The 18,912-nt window shown below is 42.8% G+C and overlaps 1 protein-coding gene across 4 annotated transcripts in view; it reads right to left on the minus strand.

Moving 5' to 3' along the window:
• The window catches only part of GAS2L3 (growth arrest specific 2 like 3), a 36,387-nt gene extending 21,770 nt beyond the window's left edge, over nt 1–14,617 (minus strand). The window contains exons 1-2 of one of the 4 annotated variants that reach the window (XM_053662205.1): nt 14,297–14,617; nt 13,349–13,959 (exon numbers count right to left, since the gene is read on the minus strand). The gene's annotated coding sequence lies outside the window, so the exon portion shown is untranslated. Of the gene's footprint in view, nt 1–487; nt 613–12,507; nt 12,807–13,348; nt 14,142–14,296 lie in introns of those variants that run through there. The other 3 variants (XM_053662204.1, XM_053662206.1, XM_053662208.1) reach the window with 3 other exon arrangements.
• Nucleotides 14,618–18,912: the final 4,295 nt, after the last annotated feature.

Raw genomic sequence — 18,912 nt, forward strand, 5'->3', positions numbered from 1 at the left:
TATGCTTCCCACGAGCTAAATCAGTGGGGAATACATTTTCCTTTAGCATAAATAATCCTTTGTCCCCAACAAAGATCCACAGTAAGAAGCTTCCGAGTCCATTTTTTCAAAATGCAGCAAAGAAGTTGCTCCCATTAACATAAGCAGTTCCACATAATCAGACAAGAGCTTTAACAGTTGGAACTTCCAACCCAAAACAAAAGAAGGCCTAAATTATAAACCATGTGCAAATCAAGAACAGTGACACTTTCACAAAGGAACTATCACAAGAATGTTTGGTAGTGGCATTTTTCATGGAAAATTCTGCAAAATAGTTTTTATGAAAGAATTTGTGCACAACCTTCAGTCGGTTGAACTTTAGCAGAAAGTTTTTTGAATCACGCCTCTTGTATAATGGAAAAAAGGACTTTTATGATGACAAAAAGAAAACCACCTGGGTTACCTTTAAAAAGAAAGTCTTTAATAAAGCACTCAGAAAAGTACTCACGTAAAGTTGTAACATACACCCATATATTAAAAAAACTATCAGCCCTGGCTGGTGTAGCTCAGTGGATTGAGCGCGGGCCTGTGAAGCAAGGGTCACCGGCTTGATTCCCAGTCAGGCACATGCCTGGGTTGCAGGCCAGGTCCCCAGTAGGGGGCACACGAGAGGCAACCATACGATGTTTCTCTCCCGCTCTTTCTCCTTTCCTTCCCCTCTCTCTAAAAATAAATAAAATATTTTTTAAAAAACTATCATGTACACAAATATATGCTTTTACAAACTGATGAGATTTTATCAGTGAATCATTGATTAATTAATTTACGAGTACTCTTCATGTCCCAGATACTAAGAGCCAGTTATTGATATTTTCTAGTTATTCACTCTTTGCTTTATAAACCATTTTTGGGTCTCAGGCATTTAATCCCAAGAGCAGCATCGTTTCTGCGGTTGGCCCAGTTCTCATCTTCACCACAATCACAATTCCTGACTGCTTCTCACTCATTTTATTACCTGTCTTCCTCTTTCCTATCTTCCCTGAAAGTCTTGATCTCTACTTTCTCCCATAAACCAATCACAAAACTTCCTTTTTGAAGCTACATCATAATGAACAACTTAACAGCTTTATTTTGTTTCTGTTTTTGTTTCTTTCCTTGTCTCTTTGGAGAAGTCTCCTACAAGTTGTTGCCACTTCGAGGACGTCTTTTCCCTTAGCTGTGGCTGTAAAAAAAAAAAAATAGACCTCTCATGTGACCAAGTCCAGACTCCGCCTATACTTTGACCTTGCTGGGAATCTCTCACAAGACATGGAGCATCCACAGACCACATAAATGAAGACAACTACACTTAATTTTTAAACCTGGAGGAAATTAGAAACACAGAATGTGCTCATCCACCTGAAACTCAAACTAGATTTAGGCCTAACCCACTCGTTTTACTAAGTTTCAGTCACGAGGTCCTCAAGATTATTTATGGTAGGTTCTTTGTACCCATTTGACTTCAGATCATGATGGCGGAAAATGCCAACCCATCGATCCTTTGTCTCGTAGTTGTGGGCTCTGAGACACATTTATGAGCACATCTTTATTCCCCACCCACATTATAAGTATGGTGGGATGACCAGGCCCTGGTGCAAGTGAGGGGCGGTCATTTTTTTTTATTGGCGAAAAAATAAAAAGCAGACATAAGCTAAGTTACTTCAGAAAAACAATAACATTAACAGCACTGCAACGTGTAAATTCAGCACTCAGGTACCAGACTGTTGCCAAGATACGTAAGCTGCAGGGGTATGATAAATTGCCAACGCTCGGAGAGGAGTTACTATAGAGGAAAAGGAGGAAGGTGAGGCTGGGGAGGGATGCACAGAGGCCTTTCAACAGTGCTGGTGAAATTTTATTTCAAGATAAGTGGTGAGAACACAGGTGTTATGATATGCCTTTCTGAATGTCAAAAACATGTTATCACTTTTTAATGCTTTATTTACTAAAACAGTTGAAGAAGAGAGCCTCCCTGATTTGTTCAGGAAAATAAACAACTTTAAATGTTAAATATTTCCCAATTGCCTAGTAGAGAAAATAGAAATGTTATACTCATACCAAACATATTTCATATTTTATGCATATTAAAATAACTCACCATAAAGACACTGCTGCAGTAGCAGAAAGTAGCAGAAACCTCTGGTGTGAATTGTAGCTATACGACCTTGGAATAATTAACTTCTCTGAGCCTCAGTGTTCTCACTTATAAAATGGGATGTCACCCCCTCCTTTGTATGGCTGTTGTAATGATGAAATGAGATGATACAAGAAAAGTACCTGACACGTAGCTAGCACTTCACAAATGAGTTGTAATGATTCATGCTATGATGAGACATAATTATAATAAACGTATTATAATTTAGCAAATGAAAGAGATAAGAAAACAAGGCAACTAATACTCAGAAATCATTAAATGTAATTTGGAAAGCTTCTTTTACTAACATAAAAATAAAGATGGTAACGAATAAAGATAAAAGCTTTAAAATATCCACATCATAATTGGGAGTATACTGAAATATGAATCTGTGACTTATAACTGTCTTGCTAGAATAAAAGTATTCAGCAATTCATGTAACAAACGTGTTTTGCTCCATTCAGCCTTCCTCCTCACTGTCCTCCCTCCCTATCAGTTTTGCTCATTTCTGTGGCCCTATCACTATTCAGAATGTATGTGTTGGGAACCGCTCTGCCTGGTTTCAGGAGTTGTAACTGTCTCCCATGGCTAAGGATGAGTGAGCGACCTCTGGAATGTGAGCCACAAGGAGACAAAGCTTGTCTCTGGTAGCAAATGCTACCTCTGCTTACTCCCCTGCCCCCAAAGCATGGTCAGAAGTCAATGATGGGTAAGACCCCTCACAGTGGGGGGCCACCTAAGCCAGACTCCATCACTTGGGAGGCCATCGTGGAAGGACTGGGGGGGAATGCAACAAAGAGGGAGTGATGGACCCTCACCCACACCCCCCCCCCCCAGCTATTCTGACATAGCCTGAGTCCCCATGTCCTCTGGGAGAAGCGCTTCCTGGCTCGAATCCACTTAAGCCTGAAAACCTGTGATGGGGGAGGCGGTGCAGCCTCTTGCTGAATAGAGCGGGATCCAGGGTGATCTGGCATCAGAAAGAGTTCCTGAAAGTCTGTGAAGCCTGCTCTGCTAAGAGTGCTTTCATTCATACGATAAGGGTCCAAGCAGGAAATGAGTATGTCTCCCAAAGTTTCTGCAACCCCCCTTTCCAGACAGACACTGACTCAGACTAAGCCCTCAGATTTCTTTAAAATGTTATCTACTGTTTGATCCTTGCCACCTGTATTCCTGTGTATTTCAACCCTATAAACGCCATTGAGGAAGGGGCTCTTGGCCTTCTTCCTCTGAGAAATTGGCCACCTCTCCTCCCCAAGCAGTTCATGTCTTTGTAGTGTTACTTTCATCTGGGGCGGACGAGGCAACCTGTGGGCAAAGTTGTCCCCACATGTATTCTTTTCCATACATGGGGTACACTCATTCATTTATTCAACAAGCATTTACTCACACCTTTTATAAAAGCAGGCATGCTGGGAAGAGACACAGTGATATGCATACCAGACATGTGACTGCCCTTACGGAGCTAGTAGTGAATACACAAATAAATATGCAATGTTAAATCATGATCATTGCTTTGAAGGAAGAACATCAGGGGCCTACTTTAGACTCAGATTGAGTGGTTAGAAATGGTTTTACTGGAGGAAAAACATGAATTTGAAGAATGGTAGAAATTAGCCAGAGAGAGAAAGAAGGAAGAGTTTTATGCATACAGCATCATTTTTGTAAAGACTCCCAAAAAAGAAAGAGTTTGGTGCATGCCGAGAACTAAAAGAGGCCAGTATGGCCTAAGCATGGAGAATATGTGACTCGGGACAGACGTGAAAAGTTAGACATCAGTCCCACCACACAAGGCCATGCTGAGGAAACTACATTTTATTCTAAGTGCCACAGGGAAGTCATGGAAGAGTTTTAACCACGAGAGAAACATAATCTAATTCATAGTTTTAAAAGAGCTCTCTCAGGGGTACAGAGAAACATGGGAGTGAAATACTGACAGGTTTAACAGTTAAAAGGGAGAAGAAACTGAAGAAGGGGTGGATGGAGATGTGCGGAAAAGAACCAGGAAAAACAATGAGAGAAGGAAAAGAGAGGGGTACAAACAGAGAGAGCCAGGGAAACAGCAGAGAGGAAATGAGACGGACGGAAGCCTGGAAGGGGGAGAGTTAGGGATCCTGCAGTCCAGTGACAGAGGATGGTGACTAAGTGAGAATGCTGACGGTGTCTCCACTGGAGAGGAGGGGTGGGTTTGAGATCTATTCTGGAGTTAGAAGCAAGACTTGGCCATGGTTAGAGATGGATAGGCGAAGAACAGGGACGTAAGGGCTGAGTGAAGTGTCCAGAATGACTCCCAGGTTTCCGGCTTAAGCAACTGAGCAGATAGTGGGAGCATTTACTGAGATGAGGATGATGGAGACTGAACAGACTGAAGCATAGATAGGTCAAAAGTGCTGTTTTGGCCATGTTTAATTTAAGAAGCCTTTAAAGACACTCAAGGGGCAATGTCAAGCTGGCAGTTAGAAATAATATTCTAGAGCTAAAGAGGAAGTTCAGGCGACAGAAACTGTCGGTAAATACCTGGGAGGTAAAGCGACTGGAAAGAATGAGATCATCTGAGAAAGAAATGAAGAAAGGAATGAATGATAAGGGTCTAAGAACAAGTCCTATGAAAATCCAAAATTTAGACATTGCAGAAAGAATCAGAAAAGGAAATAGAGAAGGAACAGTTGAAGAGATTCCTCATCTCCTCAGCTAATCCAGGATACAACTTTTTTGATTTACTCCTTCCCAGTAGTCCTTCCTGATTGGATTGAATTAATTAGAACTTTAGCTTTTGAAGTTGCAAAGCATTTCTCCCAAACACTTGCCTTTACAATGTTTTATACTTTTATTTTGAGTTAGTTCCACTGCTTGCTTGGCCAAGTATATTATAAATTCCTGGCTTGCTACTAGAAAGTTTTTGTTTTGTTTTTTAAGAGTTTTTAGAGAGAGGGGAAGGGAATAAGAGGGGAGGAGAGAAATATCAATGTGCCTCTTGCACCCCGCCCCCCCCCACCCCCGCTGGGGAGCTGGCCTGCAACCCAGGCATGTGCCCTGACTGGGAATCGTACTGCAACCCCTTAGTTCAGTTTAGAAAACACCACTGGTAGGAGAAATGTGAGTACCTCTGGGAAAATCTGGGTTGTCTCTCTTTTTCACAGTGTTTTTACTGTGGAAGAGAGGTGACAGCAAAGCTGAGAAGCAGCCATACAGAGGATGAGGGTCTGAAGGGAGACCCCTTTTGGTACTGTTAGCTTTCATTTATTATGTAACCTGAATTGATATTTTGCCTCTCACCCAACATGTCTAAGGGGAACTATGTACAGTGGTTACTAGTCAAGGTACCAGCAGTTCAAGTGAGTTGCCTGACATATCAAAGGAATCACTAAGAAAAATATTACTAAGACTGGTATAGAGGCAGAGGGTCCAAGTGAACAGGATGGAACGCTGTGCCAAGGGGCAAGGATTCTGGAGGCAATGTGCTACTCAGACATTCACGACTGCCCCAGTGAACGGTACATCTTTATTACACTTAAACACCATTTATGGTAGATAGAATAATGGTCCCTGAAGATGCCTATGCCCTATTCCCCACGACCTGTGAATATACTACGTTCATGGGCAAAATGGACTACAGATGATTGAGTAAATTAAGGACCTTAAAGGGGGAGATTACCCTGGAGGGCCCAACGTAACCAAATGAGTATAAGACGGATACAAAAAGGTCAGAGTCAGAGAGGTGATGTGACAACAAAACCAGAAAGAGAGAAGGTGATATGATGAAAGAGAGGCACAGAGACACGTCTGTGTGGTTATACTGCTGGCTTTGAAGAGGGAGGAAGAGCCAAGGAATGCAGGTGCTGCAGAAAGGAAAGAAATGGACTCCCCGCATCTGAGCCCAGAAAAGTGACACAGCATGACCGACATCTTTTTTAGCTCATTCCAGACTTTTGTGTTCCCAAGCAGTAAAATAATAAACTTGAGTTCTTTTAAACCACTAAGTTTGTGGCCATTTGTTCTAGCAGTAAAAGGAAACTAATACACTAAGTGAAGAAAGGAAAATTGGTCCAGAGGATTAAGACATCTGACCTAACCCAGAGAAAGCAGCGTGCATCAGCGAACCCCGTACACTGAAATGATAAGGAAAGGGCGTCACTTTTGTACAGCACGCTTAAAAAAAAAAGATGCAAAGTGTATAGTGATATGTGTTTGCTATTATTACCACCATCTTCTCCATCATCACCACTAAATGCTCCTGCCTTTGTGTATTTATTCATTTATTATTCATTCATTCATTTAAATATTTACAAAGGTTTCCTGTATTTGGTATCTGAGGAAATGGCATCAAGATTCCCAAGTTACCAGGCCTTCCTTGATTCCACCCTCGCTTCCTTCCTGGCTCACACGTCTACCTCCTCTACCTCCTCATTCCCGGGTCCCTGACTCACCCCAGGCAAAACAATAAATTACCGTGTCTTGTTACTTCTACGTCTAAACTCTCTTCAGTACCTACAGCCACTCCTCGAGTTCGAGCCACCATCATCTTTCTCCAGGTGTCCTGAAACAGCCTCCCACCAAGTCACAGGCCTCCAGCCTTTCTTCCTGCCCTGCAGCCTGTAATCTTCACAAACTCCCACCTGAGGACATGCTTAAAACCCCCAGTGGTTCACGGCCTTTAGGGCAGAGCCCAAACTTCCGAACAAAGCTAAATAAAGCTTTCCAGGACTCCCTAGCGGCCTCATCTCTTGAACCCTGCACTCGAGCCACACTGAACTTCTCTTAGAGCCTTCGAGTTCCATGCTCTCCCATATCTAGTTCTTGGCACAAGCTGATCCATCCACGTGGAACACTCTCTTCTTCCTCTTCTTCCAGACTCACTCCTACCTATCCTGCAGATTCAATTTCTCTAAAATCGAACCCCATGAACACACTCTTCAATTTAGGTTATACAGCGAGACATGCTTCAATTTTACTGTACTCCATACTTTTAAAAATAAGGTCCTCGAGGAAATAACAATCTCCATTTCTTCTACTTAGAAGAAATCAATGCTAAAATTAGTGCTGGAATTACTCCTAACTATAATAAATGTTGCATTTATTACTAAAAGGAATCTGAAACAATAACAAAATAAATCTGTGGTGTATTATTTAAGAGAAAGTCAGCCTCCAAAGCCAAATGAAAAGTTTTAAGAAAAAGAACAAAGATTCCTACAGTTTAATAAAACATCACATATTACTTGCAAAATATAAAAACTGTTCAATTGTTGGAATCTTCGCTTTTTATTTAAATTTTTCTTCTTTCAATGGTTGGCAGAGATTCAACCTGATAATTTTGTATTAAACAGCATTATTAATTTGTTGTAAAATTTTGAGTGATACAAAAATTTAAAAGAACTTAAAATCAATTTGCCTTTATATATGACAGACTAAAAGACTCTATGGAAAACATACACACACTGACACTAATATAAAGAAATACAGCCCTGATGGGATAGCTCAGTTGGTTAGAGCCTCATCAGATAAACCAAGGTTGCAGGTTTGATCCTGGTCAGGGCTCATAAAAGAAGCAATCAATGAATGCATGAGAAGTGGAACAAAATTCAATGTCTGTTTGTCTGCCTTTCTCTAAAAACAAACAAATAAACAAACAAACAAACAAACAAACGTTAAAAAGAAAGGAAAAGCCAAAGAGCCCAGCCCAGTCTCTCTCCTGGGGCTTTTCCTATCCTAAGCCCTTCCTGTTTCACTGTCCCCAGCTGTAATAAATGTACTCTCAAAATAAATATTTTTAAAATGTAAAAACATTAAGTGTCTATTGGCAGTAAACTGCTCAAAAAACTTATGGGACACTTATACAATGGATTTTGTTAGTCACTTCAAACAATATATGATAGAACTACTAATCTGAGAAAAATATCTACTATATCTTATGCAACCAAAAATATATAATTATGTTACTTAGATTACAATGTTTTCTTTTTAAATTTTTTTAATTTTATTGATTATGCTGTTACAGTTGTTCTATTCCCCCCTTCATTACCCTCCACCCTGCACTCCCCTGCCCTCACCATTCCCCCCCTTTAGTTTATGACCATGTGTCTCAAGTTCTTTAGATTCTATATTTCTCATACTATTCTTGTCCCCCCTATCTATTTTCTGCCTACCGTCTATGCTACTTATTTTCTGTACCTTCTCCCCCCTTCTCCTCCTCCTACCCCCTGTTGCTAACCCTCCATGAGATCTTCATTTCTATGGTTCTCCTCCTGATCTAGCTGTCCTTTTAGTTTGCTTTTGTTTTAGGTGTGGTTGTTAGTAACTGTGAGTTTGCTGTCCTTTCACTGTTCATCTTTTTTATCTTCTTTTTGTTAGACAAGTCCCTTTAACATTTCATATAATAAAAGGCTTCGTGATGATGAACTCCTTGAATTTGATCTTATCCGAGAAGCACTTTATCTGGCCTTCCATTCTAAATGAAAGTTTTGCTGGATAGAGTAATCCTGGTTGTAGGTCTTTGGATTTCATGACTTGGAATACCTCTTTCCAGCCCCTTCTTGCCTGTAAGGTCTCTTTTGAGAAATCCGCTGTTCCCTTATCTCTTGCTGCTTCTAGGATTCTCTCCTTCATTTTAATCTTGGCTAATATAATGATGATGTGCCTTGGTGTGTTTCTTCTTGGGTCCAACTTCTTTGGGATTCTCTGAGCTTCCTGGATTTCCTAGAAGTCTATTTCCTTTGCCAGATTGGGGAAATTCTCCTTTATTATTTGTTCAAATAAGGTTTCCACTGGTGGCTGTTCCTTTTCCCCTTCTGGTACCCCTATAATTCGAATGTTGGAACGTTTAAAGATGTCCTGGAGGTTCCTAAGTCTCTCCTTATTTTTTCTGGTTTCTTCATATTTTCCTGTTTGGCCATTTTTTTCTTCCTTCTGGTTCACTCCCTTGATTTGAGTCCCAGATTCCTTTTCATCACTATTGGTTTCCTGTGCAATTCCCTTCATTTCAATTAGTTTCGCCTTCATATGTTCCTCTAATTTGTGACGAAAATCAACCAGTTCTGTGAGCATCCTGATCACCAGTGTTTTGAACTGTGCATCTGAAAGTTTTGCTATTTCTTCATCGCTTAGAGTTATGGGCTCTGGGGCTCTGAGTTGTTCTTGAGCCATTTTTGGTCTGTTTGTGTCCATTAAGTATGAGGAGTGGAGCCTTAGGTGTTCACCAGGGCAGGGGCCGCCAGGGCGAGGTTGCTGGGCTGTGACTCTGTATGTGGGGATGGGGTCAGAGCGGAGAAATGACAGCACCCTCTGCTGCTTCCCACCACTGGGTGAGGAGAGGAGCCTTAGATGTTCACCAGGGCAGGGTCGCGCAGGTCACTGGGTTGTGACGCTGTATGTGGAGGCGGGGTCAGGGCAAGGAAATGGCGGCCCCCTCTGCCGCCTCTCGCCACTGGGGCCTGCTTGGTCAGTCTCACTGCCCACTCCTTCACTGGTCGACCTGTGCACGAATGCGCAACCACAGTCAACCCACCACCCTGCGCCCTCACTGGGTCCGCTGGTCGCTCACTAGGTCGGCCCTCCGCAACCCCACACCTGGGATCCGCACGCCTGAGTCCGTCTGACCGAGTTTTCCTGTGCAATCCCGTTCACCCAGCTGCTGGCTTCGCCCCTCTTACTGGTCAGGCTGAAGAATTTGTTGTTATCAGACTTCCGAAAAGTTCAATTTTCTGTGTTCTGGCTGTGTTTTCTGTTGCTAACATTTAGTTGGCTCTAAACTTGGTTGTGTGAGAAAGCACAGCGTCTCCACCTATGCCTCCATCTTGGCGGAAGTCCCACAATGTTTTCTAAATTGTGTGTGTGTATATAAAAAAAACTTTTGAATATAGCTAAATTATTTTTCAACAGCCAATTTTATTTTGGGAATCAAAAATATGAATTAACAAGTCAGCCATCGAGGGAAAACAAAAGTCAGTATGTTTAAAACTAAGTAAAGTGAGCCGTTCACCACAGCCAATACTCCACTTTCTCAGAGAGAAGTTTGTGCCGTGTGACAGCAGGCAGAGTCCCTGCCAGTCATCACCGCAGCAGTGCCTAGCATGTCATGGTCCTACTGCTATAAATGCCTAAGATACTTTCAGCATCAAAGATGAAGTCACATTTAGTATATATGCTACATTTTACTACATTCTAATTCATTTGGAAAGTAGTGATCCATTTAAAAAAATGCATGGTAACTTTTTGTTAGAACAACCTACTCTGTAACAATGTAATAGTATTTAAAAAGTTTGAGTTTTTAGAAGGAGAAATACTAAAGAAATACAATTATAATTATTGCCTTTATCTTGTAAACATTACTTCTGAGGCATTTTCTATGGCAGTTAAATTTCAATTAAAAATAGGGAAGTTTGAAGTGAGAAAACTGACAGACTCAGGTTTCCTATTTTCTCAAATCCTATTGTACATCACATGGTTCCTGGGTATGTTAAGGCATACGTTACGTCAAAGTACAGACAGCAACAAGTAATAGGAAGTAAAACACACACACAGACATACATGCAGACATGTTACTTTAAGAAAATAAAATATAGCACTGGCTGGTGTAGCTCAGTGGATTAAGCACAGGCCTGTGAAGCAAAGAGTTGCTGGTTCAATTCCCAATCAGGACACATGCCTGGGTTGTAGGCCAGGTCCCCAGTAGGGGACACATGAGAGGCAACCACACATTGATGTTTTTCTCCCACTCTTTCTCTTTCCCTTCACCTCTCTCTAAAAATAAATAAAATATTTGTTTAAAAAAAGACTTACAGGAAAAAGCAACAGCACAGATGGAACTGGAGACTATCATGCTAAGTGAAATAATCCAGTCGGTTAAAGACAAACACCATATGATTTCACTTATAAGAGGAATCTAATGAACAAAATAAACTAATGAGCAAAACAGAACCGGAGACATGGAAACAGAGAGCAGTCTGACAGCTGCCAGAGGGAAGGGGTGGGGGGGTCGGGGGCAATGGTGAGAGGAAGGGAAGGAAGTAGTCAAAGAACGTGTATGAGTGACCCACGGACACGGACAATGGTGTGGGGATGGACTGTGGGAGGGAGTGGGGGGAACAGAGGATGGCAAAGTGGGAAAAACTGGGACAACCGTAATAGAATAAAGAAGAATAAAAAAGATTTATAGGAAAAAATATACTATTAGAGTGCTGTTTAGTAAAAATATAGGGAATAAGCAAAAACTAATGTTTTTTCCAAAAATATAAATTAGGAAACATTTCTGAACTGACCAATTCACCAAATACGATTGGACTCATTTAGTTTTTTTAGTAATAGCATGTATATTGTTGACATTCTCTCTTTTCACATGCTTGGACTCACCATCACAAATTCTTATTTTTTTTTAAAATTAATGAAGTATCAAAATAAACCCATACTCACAGCAGAAATGAACCTGGGCCCTTCAAACAACTCTGGGCAGAGAAGTTGCTTAATGCTGGGAAAATAAACGCAAGGGTAGTGTGATACAAAAAAGAAGCTGGACACTGGAACTCTGACAGACCTCAGTAGGCCACGACCATTCTCTGAGCCTCAGTTTATTCATCTACGACATGGAGATAATACCAACCACAGGGCATGATTACTAAGAGGTTTGACAATAATATAAATAAAACACAAAGAACACAGTACCTGGCATATTCTAAGTAATAATGTATCCGATAACTAAGAATGTTTAGCACCAGCTAGATGCTATTTTAAGTGCCTTGCTCTGGTTAATCAGTAAATGATAACCATCGCTGCCTCTGGCACTGCCCTCACCTGTGCGCCTGCCTCTCCACCAAACTAAACAGCACAGACACAACAGCTGTGTGCCAGGCTCTACATGTACTAAACCTGTTTGTTACATGGATTATTTCATTTAATCCTCGCAACAACCTTTGCCTCAATAAGGTAGGAACTCTTAATTAACCTTCTTTTACAAAGCAGGAAATTAGGCTTACAAAGATTAAATAACTTCCTAAATTCGCCCACACAGTAAAGTCTGGTTTCAGAGCCCACATGCAGCTCTGATACAGTGGAGAGAAATATTACTTTTCATCCAGCAACCTCAAAATAGCAAAGACACCTACAATTCATTGTTCCCTGATTTTTAATGAATTTTTCAAACAGATCACAGACAGCACGAATCAGTTTCTACACCAGAGTTTCCCCTTTTTCGTTTAAATCCATTCCAAGCTCCTCCCAGGGGGAATCTCAGCTGGCACGATTTCCAATTCCTAATCATTTAAGTGTCATGAGATGTGATCAGAGAGCAGTTCACAAACCACTTAACTCGAGGCAGTAGTTATCATCAGCACTCTCAACACAAACGCAGCGAAACCCGAACTGACCTGGACTGGGCCTGCAAAAACCATCTCTTCACTTAGCAGCGATAGAATCGGCTTCTCCACCACACATATGCCACGAGCACTGTAAATCCACACGGTCCAATCCCTTGGTTTCAAAGAATTAGGTGGGAACCAGGACTGACCTCATCGGCAAGTAGGCCATCCTACACTGTCCTCCCGTTGACACGCAACCTACAGGCACCCCCAACCCACGCAGCTCTGCTGCCCGAGGGGTGTGAATAGGAAAGCACCGCGCGGATCTCCTTGTTCCGTCTCTCTCGGCGATCTGGGCCTTGCATGGACTGGAGAGGACAAATAGGGAAGAGAGTGTAGAGGAAATGACTGCGTCGCTCTCTTTCCAAGGCCTGTGACTTCATCAAACCTTCCCAACGGTGAGGTGGGAGAATCAAGTGATCCTAAATATCCTAAGTGCTCGGGTAGGTGAGTGCCCCGGGGACCCTAAGCTAGCTCCAGGCTCTGATCCCCGTTTGGATGCTAAAGCTAGAGTGGTGGCGGCTGGATACCTCTTCCCCAGACTAGCACGCAAGCACCTGCCGCGAGCCGCCCCAGCACACCTGTTGCCCCTCGCACCGCACCAGAGTGGGCAGCTGTGGGCAGACCTCACTTCTCCGTGACGGCCCCAGGAGCCAATCAGAGCACGCGACTCCCGCAGCGGGCCAATCACCGAGCGCCTAGGACCCCGGAGCTTAGGGTCCCTACCTCCTGCCTCTCAGACTCCTCGCAGTGCTGGGGATTCCTCGAGCCCGGAGGCTGAGGCGCGGCAGCCCGGAGAAGGCAAGATAAGTTCGCGGGGATAAAAGAAAGCAAGCACGGAAATACTCACCAGCGCAGATGCAGAATGGTCACTTCACCCTGGGGGGAGCCATCCCGGCTCAATCTGTGCAGAGCCACAACGCCCCTGGCCAACCGCCGCCGTGTCTTAGCCTTACTGTTTGCCGCGAATCGCCAACGCCTGTTTCGAAGGGACCAATCAGAGGGCAGGAAGGGGGCGTGGCTGGAGGCCCCACCCCCGGGACTCCGCGGGGAGCACGAGACCTGCGCGCGTGTCTCAGTCAGCCCTGGGTGTCCGGCCCTGGTTCACGAGTTCGGCGTTCACGCCAGTCTTGGTCACTGAACACGTCTGGCCCTCTGGGCCCCTCGGCTACAGCAACTTCCCCTCCTGCTAGTCCCGATAGGCAGGAAAGTTGAACCGGCCTTTCATCTCGGAATGTGGCCGGGAGGCGTGTAAGGGCGTTGCCCTGAGTTTCATCCCGATCAGTTAAAAGTCCCTCCCAACCTTAAATCCACTGTGGATCTCGCTGTACTGAAGGCGCCTGTCTTGTGCGGAGGCAGTCACCAAGCAGGAATGGGAGTCCTACGCAGAAAACTTTCAGCGAGAGGCCCCTCTTCTCATAAGGGGGTCAGGGTGACAGATGAAGGAAAGGGATCCTGTAACTTCAAGCCAAAACGAAAATCAAAAAGGGGATGTCGGCACTTCCTTAAGAAAACACAAGAACTAGGGGAGAAAAATTAACCAACACAGTGAGATATGCTTACCAGCTCTAAAGGCTGTGTCACCAGCGACTGTTCGCAATACAGTCTGCCCCATAAGTCAGCAGGGCAACTGCTCGGCTGGCCGACTGCTGAGCAGCCAGACACCAAGGAGTAGACAAGAGTCACACACACAACTATGCTATTCACTCAGCCTTTATTGAATGCAGGTTCACTCTAAGTAGAACATCAACATACCTTGATATCCTACTCACACTCTAACAATCTAGGAGAAACATACCGCACACGTAGCAATCAATGGGGGAATAACGAACCCCAGTCCCAGAGTCTCAGCCTTCAGGTCGGGGAAACAGCACGGTGGGCAAGGGAGTTGTCAATGTCTTGCAGGGAGGGATCTCCGGAGCCAGGTGCGCAGCAGGGCAGACAAAGTGCTCAGTCCAGCAGGGCAGAGCCTCCAGCAGGGGAAGCCCAGGGAGATCAGCGTGGCGGGGAGCAGCAGGCTGGTGTGTGGAGCTCAGCAGTCTCAGCAGTGGTCCGCAACCTGCCTCTGTTATACCTTGGAAGTGGTGGACTCTGGCCTTCTGGGTCTTTTCGATAAGTGTCTTGGCAACCCTGATGCCAAGTGGGGAATTTGCCCAGGAATCTATCTATGGGTGGTCCCCCTCCGCAGACATGGCCACTCTGACCCCGTGTGCAGATATCTTAGGTGTGTCTCCTTGCCAGATGTGTTTACTCTGACTTAGGTAGCTTCCCAGGGCTGACTTATAGCCATTTTAGTTGACATACGTGACTCCACTTTATTTTATATACTTTGTATATCTTAATTGGACCTATGCCATTTTATTGGTCCTGCTCTCCACAGGTTGACATAAAGCAGAGACTGGATTTAAATGGAACAAGAGATGGGCCTGTAATAACTGTAAATATGGCATGTTAATTGAAAAAAAAAATCAATGGCCAAAAACCTGGAGTTCCAGGCCCTTCTCTCATCAGTTCAAGTTCATCAGATCATCTCTGTGGGACTCCATTTCCCTGTCTACAAAGTGTGGGGCTTGACTTGGAATGATTCATTCTCTCTCTCTCTCTCTCTCTCTCTCTCTCTCTCGTGCATGCATGCCCATTTACCCCTACGCTCACTCACCAAAAACAAACGGGGAGTAAGTACTATTGCTGGTTGAAGAGACAAAAATGAAGAAGACAGTCCTTCCCTCAAAGTGCCCTGCAGCTTGGTAAAGCCTCAATCAATGGAAGTCTGTGGAGTTCCGTGAAAGATGGAACCCCTAACGGTCTTGGACAGGGATGGTCAGAGGTTTGAAAGAAGTTGAATTTTGAAGGATGAATTCGAATCTGCCAAGAGGAAGGATAATTGGGATAGGAAGTGTTTTCTAGGCATAGAGGACAACAAGGTTCCAGAGATGGGAGAGGGCCTGGGATAATCTGGGCATAGCAGTTATGAATGAATGACTCAAGTTTGGAGATCAGGAGATAGACGAGGCTGAATAAGGCACATATGAAAGTCCTGGTAGGTGCCAAGGACTTTAGATTCTTTCTTACAGGCAATTGGAATTATTAGGAGGAAATGGTATGAATAAGTTGGTTTTAGAAAAAAAATATTTTCAAAGATTTTGAAGAAAGGAATAAGACTGGCAGCAATTTAAAAAAAATAAAAGATGACACTCTGGCTGGTGTGGCTCAGTGGATTGAGTGCTGGCCTGAAAACCAAAGGGTTTCTGGTTGATCCCCAGTCAGGGCACATGCCTAGGTTGCAGGCCAGGTCCCCAGTGGGGGGTGTATGAAAGGCAACCACACATCGAGTTTTCTCCTTCTCTTTCTCCCTCCCCTTCCCTCTCTCTAAAAATAAATAAATAAATAATTTAAAAACAAAACAAAAAATTGATGTCTTTAAACTAGCTCAGAAGGGATGGAGAAGAAGTGTCAGGAGATACCTAAGAGGCTGATGTACCTGGACTTGGTTATCGTGTGACGCTGATACTGATCTGAGGAATGCAGGAAAAACAACTTTGGGGAAAGAACAATGTGTTTTGTTTTGGGTTGTGTTCAGTTTGACGTATGAGAGGAACACGCAGGCAGAGGTGTTCAAAAGATATTTGAGAAGTTATGTCTGAAGGTGATTAAATTGGTTTGTGCAAGAGATACAGATTAGAAAAATCGATTCAACAAGTACTGCTAAGCACTTGCTCTTCACCAGACTACACTGTAAGCTCAGGGCTCCTGCTACCGCAGAGCATATCTGCTTTTGGGAGATGGGCAAAGAGAGTCATCAAAAGGTTGACGTATAAGTGGTAATTGAGCCTGATGCCCAACAGCCCCTCCCAGAACACTTTAGATGGATTGATTTTCACAGGACCTGTTGTTCGAATCAGCCTACATTTTATAGTGTTTCTACTTAAAACTAGAGGCAACTGTCATACCCCTTCCTTTAGCCAAAGGTTCTGTGGCTTTGCAGTTTTAAATTGGATTTGTTGAGCCCTGCTATTGGAATATGTACACTTCTCTGGAGAACCTTAAAAACAAATTGTGTTATAGATCTTGTTTGATGAGTCATTAGTTTTTATTTTTTCTTACATGCATACAATATACCTAAACATTTGAGTTCCTCTTGTTAAAAATAGCTATATGAGGTATATACAGAAGTGTTCTTTCTCTTTCTCTCTCTCTCTGTCTTTCACACACACACAAAACACTTAATTCTAACCGTTTATTGAAACTTTGGTAGCAGGACATTTTATTCTCATTGTCTGTTTGGCTTGTCTTGGTAATTTCTCTTCCTTATACAGATATAAGACAGTATGTTGAAAAGTGAACCCACAGCCAGCCTGTGGAAATGGCTTCTGCCCTCTAAGGCCATATTCTTCACTGGTGAAATGTGGGGATTCTCTTCTAGATTCTTTGATTCTTGTTCTTTTCCCCTTCCATATAAAGAAGAAAACAGTTGTCCTCCTTTCCCAACCTCTTTTACATTAATTCTCAGTTAGTGCCCTACTTGATAAGTGCACTCATCATCCTACCTACCTTTACCACTGCAATTAGTAATTGAGGGTTCCACCTAATGAGCTGCAATCTACTTTCATGTGTAGATTTCCTAATTGGTGGTTGGGTTAATAGCCACATTTTAGAGATTCTTGCTTTACTTGAAATCGACATGATTGCAACATGCAGAGCAAGCCCCATTCATCTGCTTTCATCAGATGACAGACTCTGTAAGTTCTGTCTTTTCCAGTATTGTGAAGATGTACCCCACTTTAGTATTAAGCTTGGAAATCTAAATTTTGAGTTATTACATTAGGAGTAATCATTCATCTGACTAAACATCTTTATAGAACACAGAACAGACTCTCTCATGTACCCCTCGTATATTGAAATATGATTTGGGTCTTTCACAGTTCTACAGGAATGCCCCATTGCTTAAAATATACCATAGCTGGAGGCTTTCTTATTTTTGCTTTTGGTTTCCTAGTTGTTTTGTCCTGCATTTTTTTTTTGGTTGCTGCTATAGATTTTAATGCCTTTACATTATTGAGTCAATCTCATTATTGCTTTGGGTGATATACTAGATGAAATTTTGGGCCAACAGAAATCTTGATTCATTCACAATTCATTAAACTACTCATTTGGCAGATAATCTATTGAAAGCCAACTTCATTAAAACCAATACTAAGTTCTATCTTAGATGATACCAATTTCCATGAACAAAATAACATATAAGTAATTCGATGATATAAAATTTTATGATAACCATTGTTATTAATACTGAAATATTAACTATATGATGGATTGAATAGTATCCTCTCTAAATTTATGTCTGCCTGGAACCTCAGAATGTGACCTTGGGAAATAAGATCTTTGCAGGTATAATTAAGATTAAGGGTTGAAATGAGATCATATTGGATGAGGGCGGGCGCTAAATCCATTAGGAGTGCCCCTATAAAAAATTATTTTAGTTCTATATGAAGGGAAAAGTTCTCAATTTCACATATGAAAGAAGAAAATAACTGGCTCATGTAATTAAAAATCCCTTGATAGAATTCTCTAGTTTTAGGCAAAGCTTAATCTAAGGTTTCAAATAATGTAACCTGAATCCAGTCTCAAATGGCTCTGCTGTTTACATTGGCTTTGTACTCAGATTTCCTCTGGTTACAAGATGGCTTCCAGCAGTTCAAGTTCTACATTCTCTTAAATTCAAGTGTAACCAAAAGAGAAAAAAAAAAAGGAACTGTATAGTCAGGCTCAAGTCCGAAAGCATGAACCAGTTTACAGCCATACCACCCCGAGAGCACCCAGTCTCGTTTGATCTCGGAAGCTAAGCAGGGTGGGGCCCAGTTACTTGGATAGGAGAAAACATGAACCACTGTAGGTGCTTCAGAAAGAGGAAATTTAACACAGGAACCTGGTTTCATAGGAGAAGAAAGAATGAAGACAATAAACAGGAGCAATTACCAGGTTGAAGTGAGATCATATTGGATGAGGGCGGGCGCTAAATCCATCAACCCAGAGATGAGCAACCCTAGGAAGCCACTGCACTTCCAGGGCTTGGAAGTTCAAAAGAGGAATCCGGAAGGCCGGGCCTTCAACAACAGGGTAGGGTTTGCCCTAGGGGGGATTCAATCATTACAAGAGATGCCATGAGGCAGAGAGCAAGGGAGAAATACCCTGGATTTTCCCTTTCTGTCCTTCCATCGATTTAACCTAGTCACAGCTAGCTGACAGGCAAGCCTATAAAATGCATCTCCCAACCCCCAGTGCGAGCCGAGGTAATTTCTGTGTCTCCGTCATCTTTGTATTCTCCTGTGGTGGTCAGCAAAAGAATCTTGTACTTAGTGGGGATTCAAGTCTCTGTTGTTGGGGCAGATGGAATCCATCTGATGCAGCCCCAAT

This window comes from Artibeus jamaicensis, unplaced genomic scaffold (genome assembly GCF_021234435.1).
Source record: "Artibeus jamaicensis isolate MK-2021 breed Jamaican fruit bat unplaced genomic scaffold, CSHL_Jam_final contig_233, whole genome shotgun sequence".
Classification (NCBI taxonomy): Eukaryota; Metazoa; Chordata; class Mammalia; order Chiroptera; family Phyllostomidae; genus Artibeus; species Artibeus jamaicensis.